Source organism: Erpetoichthys calabaricus, chromosome 12 (genome assembly GCF_900747795.2).
Source record: "Erpetoichthys calabaricus chromosome 12, fErpCal1.3, whole genome shotgun sequence".
NCBI lineage: Eukaryota > Metazoa > Chordata > Cladistia > Polypteriformes > Polypteridae > Erpetoichthys > Erpetoichthys calabaricus.
The window spans coordinates 13,271,996-13,282,287 of record NC_041405.2 but is presented as its reverse complement, the minus strand read 5'-3'; positions in this window follow the sequence as shown (position 1 = coordinate 13,282,287).

The following is a 10,292-nucleotide window of genomic DNA, read 5'->3' as shown; positions in this document are numbered from 1 at the left end:
ATATATATATATACTAGCAAAATACCCGCGCTTCGCAGCGGAGAAGTAGCGTGTTAAAGAGGTTATGTAAACATATATATACATATACATATATATACAGTACATATCTACATATACACATATCTACATATACATATATATTCATACATATACACATCCACATATACTTATATATACATATACAAATTCACACATCTACATATATATATACATATGTACATATATATATACACATATATATACATATGCATATATATATATATATATATAAATATAGACATACATATATACATACATACATTGACATATATCAAAATACCCTGCTTCTCAGCGGAGAAGTAGTGTGTTAAAGAGGTTATGTAAACACATATCTACATATACATATATATACATATATACATATATATATATATATATATACAGTATATACATATACACATCCACATATATATACATATATATATATATATATATATATATATATATATATATATATATATATACATATCAACATATATATACACATACATAAACACACATATATACATCCATCCATCCATCCATCCATCCTCTTCATATATACATATATACATACATACATAGTGCGTTGTAACACGGCCTGTGATTGTTACATGGGAGGGAGACGACAAATCACAGCTTCCCGCTTTCTAATCGGGCCTGTGATTGGTGCTTTGACTGATGCCCAGATCCCACAGTATGTTCCCTTAGGAGAGGCGTTAGGCAAGTGTAATTGAATAACGGTGCTGCAAGTTTAGCTTTACACCTGTTTTTAAGGCTTATTGACTGAAAGGGGCTTTCATGAAAAAACTTAGGGCTTTGCTACAGGATACACCCTCCACAAGTTAAGGAAGTAAAAATAAAGGTATATATTTCTGTTTTATTTAAAGCTTTTAAGTTTGTATGCAGGTGGCATGGTGGCGCAGTGAAAGGTGCCAGTTAGGAGACCCGGGTTCGCTTCCCTGCGTGGAGTTTGAATGTTCTCCCCGTGTCTGTCTGGGTTTCCTCCGGGTACTCCGGTTTCCTCCCACAGTCCAAAGACATGCAGGTTAGGTGCATTGGCGATTCTAAATTGTTCGTGGTGTGTGGGTATGTTCACCCTGCGGTGGGCTGGCACCTTGCCCGGGGTTTGTTTCCTGCCTTGTACCCTGTGTTGGCAGGGATTGGCTCCTGTACTTAGGATATAGCGGGTTGGATAATGGATGGATGGACATTTGTATGCATAGCCCCATTTGCCTGTTTTCGTTTTTTTTCTTTCTTCAGTAATATTTCAGCAAACCCGGAGCTTGTCAGTTCAAATCCTGGTACTGACACCACTGTGTGACCCTGAGGAAGTCACTTCACCTGCCTGTGCTGCAAAAACCAAAAGTAATGTAACAAATTGTACTTCAGATATTGCAAGTTGCTGGAATAAAGGCATAAGTCAAATAGATAAATATGTATTATACACATAGGAACTATTAATTTATTTTCAGTTAAGTCATCTGCAGCAAACCTTTATAAATGAGGGTTTCTCCTTTTTTAGTGCAAACTGTTTCTTCTTCATTGAGGTTTTCTCTTGGAGAGCTTTTTTCATTTCATTGAAAATTAAAGCAGCAGCTGCCAAAATATGTAGCTTTCTTATTAATTTTTCAGCATTGTGTAAAATAACTTTATAAACTAACATAAAAGGTTTAAATACTGGTTATCCTTTTACACTAAAATATTACTAAAGAGATACAAAAAAAGTAAAATGCATATGTTCTTTTTCTTTAAGGAGATTAAATATTACTGAAGAAAGAAAAAAAAAACTAAAACAGCCAAATGGGGCTATGCATACGAACTTAAAAGGTTTAAATAAAACAGAAATATATAATTTTATTTTTACTTCCTTAACTTGTGGAGGGTGTATCCTGTAGCAAAGCCCTAACTTTTTTTGTGAAAGCCCGTTTCAGTCAATAAGGTCTTAAAAACATGTGTAAAGATATTGACAATAAGCTACGCAAACCCACCAAGACATGCAAATGTTTAAATCAAGTATCATTACATCTTCCTTTCTTAAAGAGAAGTAAGGCAGTACTTATAAGGTTACATATATATATATATAGATATACATACATATATATATATATCTATATCTATATTAAGGATCAGTTTTTTTGTGAAGCAGCCTTAACACAGCTTTTCTGCTGTTTTATAAACGAACGCCAAGGAAGGAGCCTTTTTATTAAATGCAAGGGTTCTTCGCTTTTTTTTTTTTCTTTTTTTACAATTGTTATAGTTCTGTTTGTATACCACGTTGTCAGTTCAGCACTCCGGTTGTAATATGACCAAGCCGTGCAAGCACACTCTTGAGAATGCAACGTATAGTTGTACAGGAGAAAAGCAATCGTGCCTGAAATCAATGGCAACCTTTTGTAGGTCTATGAAGTTAATTTAAACTTTAGGTTTACACGGTGCTTTGTTTCCGAAGTACCTGCACTCATGAATATGTCTGTATGCGTCAGTCGCTCAAATCTCTGCGCTTCGCACCGGCGAATTACTGCTTTTAAATTTTTATTAAGAAGAAAAGAAAACCTTTTTAAATTGAGAGAAAATATACTAATAACAATTTGTTAAGGATCTGTTTTTTTGTGAAGCTGCCTTTACTCGAGTGATCACTTCGAGCTGACTTGCTGGCTAACCATAAGCGTTACCTGGTAGGTAACCACCCATACAATCAGATTGTGAATCAGACTACGAATGCCGTGAATGTAATTACCCCGATCTACATGCTGTCAAATAAATGAACCACACGCCGTGGCGCAATTTTAGGGGCTTCACCTCTAGCGCTGACGTCCGAGGTTCGATTCTCGTAAGGGAGTGAAGTGAGCGCTTCACACCGGCAAAGTACTGCTTTTAAATTTTTATTCAGAAGAAAAGAAAACCTTTTTAAATTAAGTCTTAAAAAGAGCTGTAAAGATATTGACAATAAGCTACGCAAACCCACCAAGACATGCAATCGTTTAAATCAAGGCGCGAGTCGAAAAACACCATCCCATAATATTAGTTAACGATTAACACATTTCTATATGTATTGTTAGCATACAATACAACTGATAATATGTTGCACTTATTTATCTGGTGTACCGACATTTTTGCTTGTTTAACGGCTGAAATCCAATGTGGTTTGTGCCGTTCAGAATGAAAACAGTTTGCATTTATCTTTTTAATAAAAGGCGAGCTTTTAAGCCTGAGAAATCACCCCGTAAATGCACACATTTAATTGCACATGTGTTAATATGTATGCTTACACGAACTTAAAAGGTTTAAATAAAACAGAAATATATACCTTTTATTTTTACTTCCTTAACTTGTGGAGGGTGTATCCTGTAGCAAAGTCCTAACTTTTTTCGTGAAAGCCCGTTCCAGTCAATAAGTTTTAAAAACAGGTGTAAAGATATTGACAATAAGCTACGCAAACCCACCAAGACATGGAATCGTTTAAATCAAGGCGCGAGTCGAAAAACACCATCCCATACTATTAGTTAACGATTAACAAATTTCTATATGTATTGTAAGCATACAATACAACTGATAATATGTTGCGCTTATTTATCTGGTGTACCGACATTTTTGCGTGTTTAACGGCTGAAATCTAATGTGGTTTGTGCCCTTCAGAATGAAAACAGTTAGCATTTACCTTTTTAATAAAAGGCGAGCTTTTAAGTCTGAGAAATCACCCTCTAAATGCACACGTTTAATTGCATATGTGTTAATACAGTATGTATGCTTACACATTATTAAAAGACACTCAAAAATTAATGTCATTTACCTTCATTCCCGCGTTTGACTCGTGCTGTAAATCTCTTCCTTGTTTTAAGTTCACGTGATTACGTAGGAGGCGTGATGACGCGATACATGACTCCGCCTCCTCCATTAGAGTATATGGACAAAAAACAGGTTCCAGTTATGACCATTACGTGTAGAATTTCGAAATGAAACCTGCCTAACTTTTGTAAGTAAGCTGAAAGGAATGACCCTGCCAAATTTCAGCCTTCTACCTACACGGGAAGTTGGAGAATTAGTGATGAGTGAGTCAGTCAGTCAGTCAGTCAGTCAGTGAGTCAGTCAGTGAGGGCTTTGCCTTTTATTAGTATATATATATATATATATATATATATATATATATATATATATATATATACATTGATCCCTCCTCGATCACAGGGGTTGCATTCCAGAACTCCCTGCGAAAGATGAAAATCTCCAAAGTAGAAACCATATGTTTATATGGTTATTTTTATAATGTCACGCTTGATTCACAGATTTGCACAGAAACACAGGAGGTTGTAGGGACAGGAACTTTATTCAAACACTGCAAACAAATATTTGTCTCTTTTTCAAAAGTTTAAACTGTGCTCCATGACAAGACAGAGATTACAGTTCCATCTCACAATTAAAAGAATTCAAACATATCTTCTCTTCAAAGGAGTGTGTGTCAGGAGCAGAGAATGTCAGAGAGAGAGAGAAAAAAGCAAACAATCAAAAATCAATAGGTGCTGTTTGGGCTTTTAAGTATGTGAAGCACCGCGCAGGAAGCATATCACTTAACAAAGCAGTCACAAGTAAGTCCAGCAAGGAAAGGAGCAGTGTGAAGGTAGTCTTTCAGCGTTTTTTAGAGGAGCGTCCGTATCCTCTAGGGGTGCGAACAGCCCCCCTGCTCACAATATATTTGAGGAGTTTTATTTAATACGTAATACATGCTTTGATTGGGTACCTTCTCGGCCATCCACCAATAGTGTCCCTTGTATGAAATCAACTGGGCAAACCAACTGAGGAAGCATTTACCAGAAATTAAAAGACCCATTGTCCGCAGAAATCCGCGAACCAGCAAAAAAAAAAAAAAATCCGCAATATATATTTAGATATGCTTACATATAAAATCCACGATAGAGTGCAGTCGCAAAAGTTGAAGCGCGATATAGCGAGGGATTACTGTATATATATATATATATATATATATATATATATATATATATATATATATATATATATATATATATATATAGTGGGCTTTTAACCCGTGAAAAACAACTCATAAGCCAAGAAAAAGGTTTGGGGACCGTCCCCGTATATTGCCCTAAGACAATATTTGAAAAAAAGATATCAAAGTCTTTAAATTGCAAGAACATTTGACAGTTTTACTTTGGGAAAATGGTGGATTTATACAAAAAGGATTATGGGAACAGGAAATGGTTGGCGTTAGGAACCGGAACCGGAAGTAACATCATCGAGGTGAGCCAGAAGTGATGTGATCTGGAAGAGCCGGAAGTGATGTCATTGAGAATGGCCGGAAGTGATGTTGTTGCGGCCATTTTTATACCCGGAGGTGGAGGCAATTATTTTTCTTCTGATTTTCTGTGGAAAGAAGAGATCCAGGTAAGTACCACGTGACCAACTCATATCTCGCGATAGTTCACTCATCTTTAGGCTCTTTGACTGCCTCCTAATCGCACATGTGTGTGACAATATATATATATATATATATATATATATATATATATATATATATATATATAGTGGAAAACCTTTGTAGTAAATAAAAGAAGCTTTACCTAAAAAGAAGTTTTGGGGACTCTCCCCGTATAGTGGCCACTGGACAAAATAAAAACCAAAAGAAACGTTGTGATCAAGAGCAAAAAAGTATTTTAAGCAGATGATAATTTACAGTCAACAAAATGGCGTTTTTATACAGAAAATAAAATGGAGGCAGGAAATGGTTGGCAGGAAATGGTTGGCGGGAAGTGACGTCGAAATGGAAGTGATGTCATCAGAAGGGGTCGGAAGTGACGTAGCGGCAGACATTTTTGGAACCCGGAAGTGTGATGTTTACTTCTCCTTGGTTTTCCTGCTGAGAGATTGAGAGATTTGGGTAAGTACCATGTGACAACCCCCTGTCTCACGATATTTTACTCACCTTTAGGCTTTTTGACTGCCTTCTAAATGCTCGTGTGTGACAATATATACTGTAGATAGATAGATAGATAGATAGATAGAAAGATAGATAGATAGATAGGTATTTAATTTGTGTAAATGTTTAATTTAACCCTGAAGACAAATAAAGTATAATCTAATCTAATCTATATTACTAAACGACAGTTAATTTATGCACGGCGGATGCACCAAAGCGCATGCGCACTGTGGCGCATAGCCCCAGAGTCAAACGCAGCGGCTTCCCACAGTCAGTAGGTGGCGCCCAAACAACATGGATAAAAACAATGAACGAAGGCGCCCACACAAAGAAACCGCTTTAGTTCAAATAGGGTTATTGAATTAAATGGAAACTTTACCATGCCTACGACCTGTGAACTAAACCTGAGGTAAAGCGTGCACGCCAGGTTGTACAGCCGCCCGGACACGACTTCCCACACCACCGCATATATGATGACACAGCCATAAAAAAACAAAAATGAGACTGCATGAAGAAAAACAATAACAGAAGCACGTTGAAATGAACTGTCCCAGGACGCACCCACCCTCCATGATATTTCATCACGCAGCGGCTTCCCACCGAGGCGCATACGTACTGCGCCATGGCGCAGGCCCCAGAGTCAAACGCAGCGGCTTCCCAGAGTCAGTAGGTGGCGCCCAAACAACACAACCTGTTCACTACACTTGCTCTAATCCACTGTGCCAGTAATATAGATCACACAACGGTCACAGACTCAAACCCAGCGGCTTCCCAGACTCAGTGGCTGGCACACGAACACCACAACCTGTAAACTAAACTTGCTGTGCTCCACTCTGCCAGCAGTCGGTGTCAGTAAAGGCAACGGCATCATGTCTCCACAAAACGAAACCGCTTTAGTACAGATATGCTTATTTAATTAAATGACATTTCCCCAGACGCACCCACCCTCCATGATATGTTATCTATCCAAATATCGGACGGAACAGAAACTGATTGCCATTCTTGGATTTATGATTCTCTAGAGAATCGCAGGCTTACTTGTTTAGTATAATCTACAGTCTTCCACTTCTGAAACTTTGAGTTCCGGAACATTAAATTTCATCTTCAGTCACATTGGTACATAAAGTAACTGTTTATTGACTCATTCAGTGCTTATTATTTAGGATGTGCGTATGTTGCAATTAAATGTTTTTGGATGTGTCTCACCAATAGTAATTTGCAAGCTCAACTTCGCTCTGCTGTTACCCGCCTGTCTCTGTAACTATAAGCATTCATCTCTTCCAGTGCACATCATAACGTTCACAATTATAAGCACTTGTTGTTAACAGTTTTATTTAGAAAGCTGCTCAGGTATATTGTAGAGGGTATTTTTTAACATTAATTAAACAAATAAGGCCAAGGGGGTTGATTTTGATGTCATTAATTGTAAAACTGTGTTCTCATTATTCTTTATTATGACAGCTTCTTTATTGGTGTTTATTACAAAAATTTGAATTCAAAAATGATTAAACAAATGTTGATGTTATTACCAAGTGAGCCTAATATGTAGTGTCCTCCACAAAGAAACATTCTGACAAGTAAAATAAAAAGGTTGAGGACCCCTAACATAATGTGTGTGCTAAAAGAAATTGAAAATATGAAATAAGGTTTAGGCACACAGACAGAGCACTTAGAGGAGCACTTCAGAGGGGTCTCCTGGCTACTAAAGCTCATGGATCAGGTTTGGGGTCCACCAGCAAGTCTCATGAAGCTGAGGTTAAGTGGGGTTTGTCAGAACCTGGAGGCAGGTATGTGCAGGCTGAGTGCATGAAGCAGATGGCAGCGCATGGCAGAACAGAAGACCTGAATAGTATGGAGGGGGTGGCCGTTGAAGAAGCCAATGGTTGTTTTCAGGTCCACATGCCACCAGTCTGGCGTAAAGTGACTAATTCCATTCCTCCATGTCTCATACACCTGAATCATTACAATACATGAAGAGTACACAATCTAGAATAGGCTAAGGGTGCAAACCCCACTCTCTCTATATGTCGGCTGTTTACCTAAATTAATATTTAGTAAAAAAAACAAATTCAAATCAAGCATACAGAAGAAAAATCTGGGTAGAATGTCAGCCGATTAATATCCAAGAACTGCAGTTTCTTTCTGTTCCTCTAACCCACAACTGTTCACATGAAGTGCTTTGAGCAGGAAGACCGAAAAGCAATCGTGTGTGTGAGATGTTTAGAAACTGTGGTTTGTGGCCATGAGGTTAGTATGTGGGAAAAGAGAATGCAGTGAGGCTGATCGAGTACTTTTGTTAAAAATAAACTACTTCAATAGATGTGACAAATAATTGACTGCAAAAAAAAAAGAAAAAAAAAGAGGTTCCTCTATCTGCTTGTATTTGTCACCAGACTCCTAATGAAAACGCTTGTCATGTTCTCCATGTGACCAGCTGGCACTGCATTCAGTGGCCACTCCTGTCTTACTCCCAATACTGCCCAGACCAGTTTCCAAAAAAACTTCCACTTGTGTCGTGAGGTCACTGGAAACGGGTGTGTGGAGTTCCCAATATCTCTGCAAAAGGACAAATGTCCAAGTCTTTAGAGTCCTGGTGCTTCCTCCCTTGCTATGTGGTTGTGAGACATCATCAACAACAACAGCAAGAACATTTATTTCTATAGCACATTTTCATACAAATGATGGAACTCAAAGTGCTTTACAAGATGAAGAAAGAGAAAAAATAAATAAGAAAATAGAATTAGGGAACATTAATTAACATAGAATAAAAGTAAGGTCCGATGGCCGGGGAGGACAGAAAAAGCAAAAAAACTCCAGATGGCTGGAGAAAAAAATAAAATCTGAAGGGGTTCCTAGGCCACGAGACCACTCAGCCCCCTCTAGGCATTCTTTCTAACATAAACGACCTCAATCAATCCTCATTGTATTCAGGGTTCACATGGAAGAACTTAATGATGACGGTCCTGTTGACTTCATGTGGACTTCTGGCCTTTAACCCCATCAATGTAGGGACATCACGGTGCTTTGATCAATGCAGATCGCCACCACAGAAAACCAGGAAAAGAAACAGAAGAGAGAGTAGGGGTTAGTATGGATTACAGAGTTACCAGGAATAATATTGATAATTAAATGCATATAGAGAGTATTAGGATTAACTAAAATGAAGCTATGAGAAAGTCATATTAAAATAATGGAGTTTTTAGCAGTTTTTTTAAAGTGCTCCACTGTATTAGCCTGGTGAATTTCTAATGGTAAGCTATTCCAGATTTTAGGTGCATAACAGCAGAAGGCCGCCTCACCACTTATTATAAGTTTAGCTCTTGGAATAATAAGCAGACACTCATTTGAAGATCTAAGGTTATGATTTGAAGTGTAAGGTGAAAGACATTCTGAAATATAAGATGGAGGAGATTATTGAAGGCTTTATAGATTTATACCTGGTGGCATGGATCATGGACTATTTTAAAAACAGACCTCAGTATGTGCATCTCGGGAACTGCACGTCTGACATTGTGGTCAGCAACACAGGAGCGTCTATCTATCTATCTATCTATCTATCTATCTATCTATCTATCTATCTATCTATCTATCTATCTATCTATCTATCTATCTATCTATCTATCTATCTATCTATCTATCTAAACCATAAGCAGGATTTTAAAGTCAGTTCTAAATGACACAGGTAACCAATGTAGTGACTTCAAAACTGGAGAGATGTGCTGCATTCTGCACTTGTTGCATGACATCGATGGATGTCTTTTTTTGGGTAGTCCTGAGAGGAGTGCGTTGCAGTAATCTAGCCAACTGAAAACAAAAGCGTCAACTAATTTCTCAGCATCTTGCAATGATATAAGAGGTCTAACTTTTGCTATATTTCTTCAGTGAAAAAATGCTGTCCCAGTGATCTGATTAATATGTGATTAAAAATTCAGGTCAGAGTCAATAGTTACCCCTAAATTCTTTTCCTCTGTCTTGACTTTTAATCCTAATACATCAAGTTTATTTCTAATAACCTCATTATATCTATTTTTGCCAATCACTAAAATTTATGTTTTCTCCTTATTTAGTTTGAGAAAATTAGTAGTCATCCATTCAGAAACACAAGTAAGACATTGTATCAGTGAATCAGGAGAGTCGGGGTCATCTGGTGCTATTGATAAATACTGTTGTGTGTCATCAGCATAGCTGTGGTAGCTCACGTTATGCCCCCTAACCTAAGCATGTAAATCGAAAAGAGCAGCGGACCCAGGATAGAGCCTTGTGGAACACCATATAGAATATCAGGTGTCTTTGAAGTATAATTACCACAACTAACAAAGAATTTTCTACCTGCTGGGTAGGA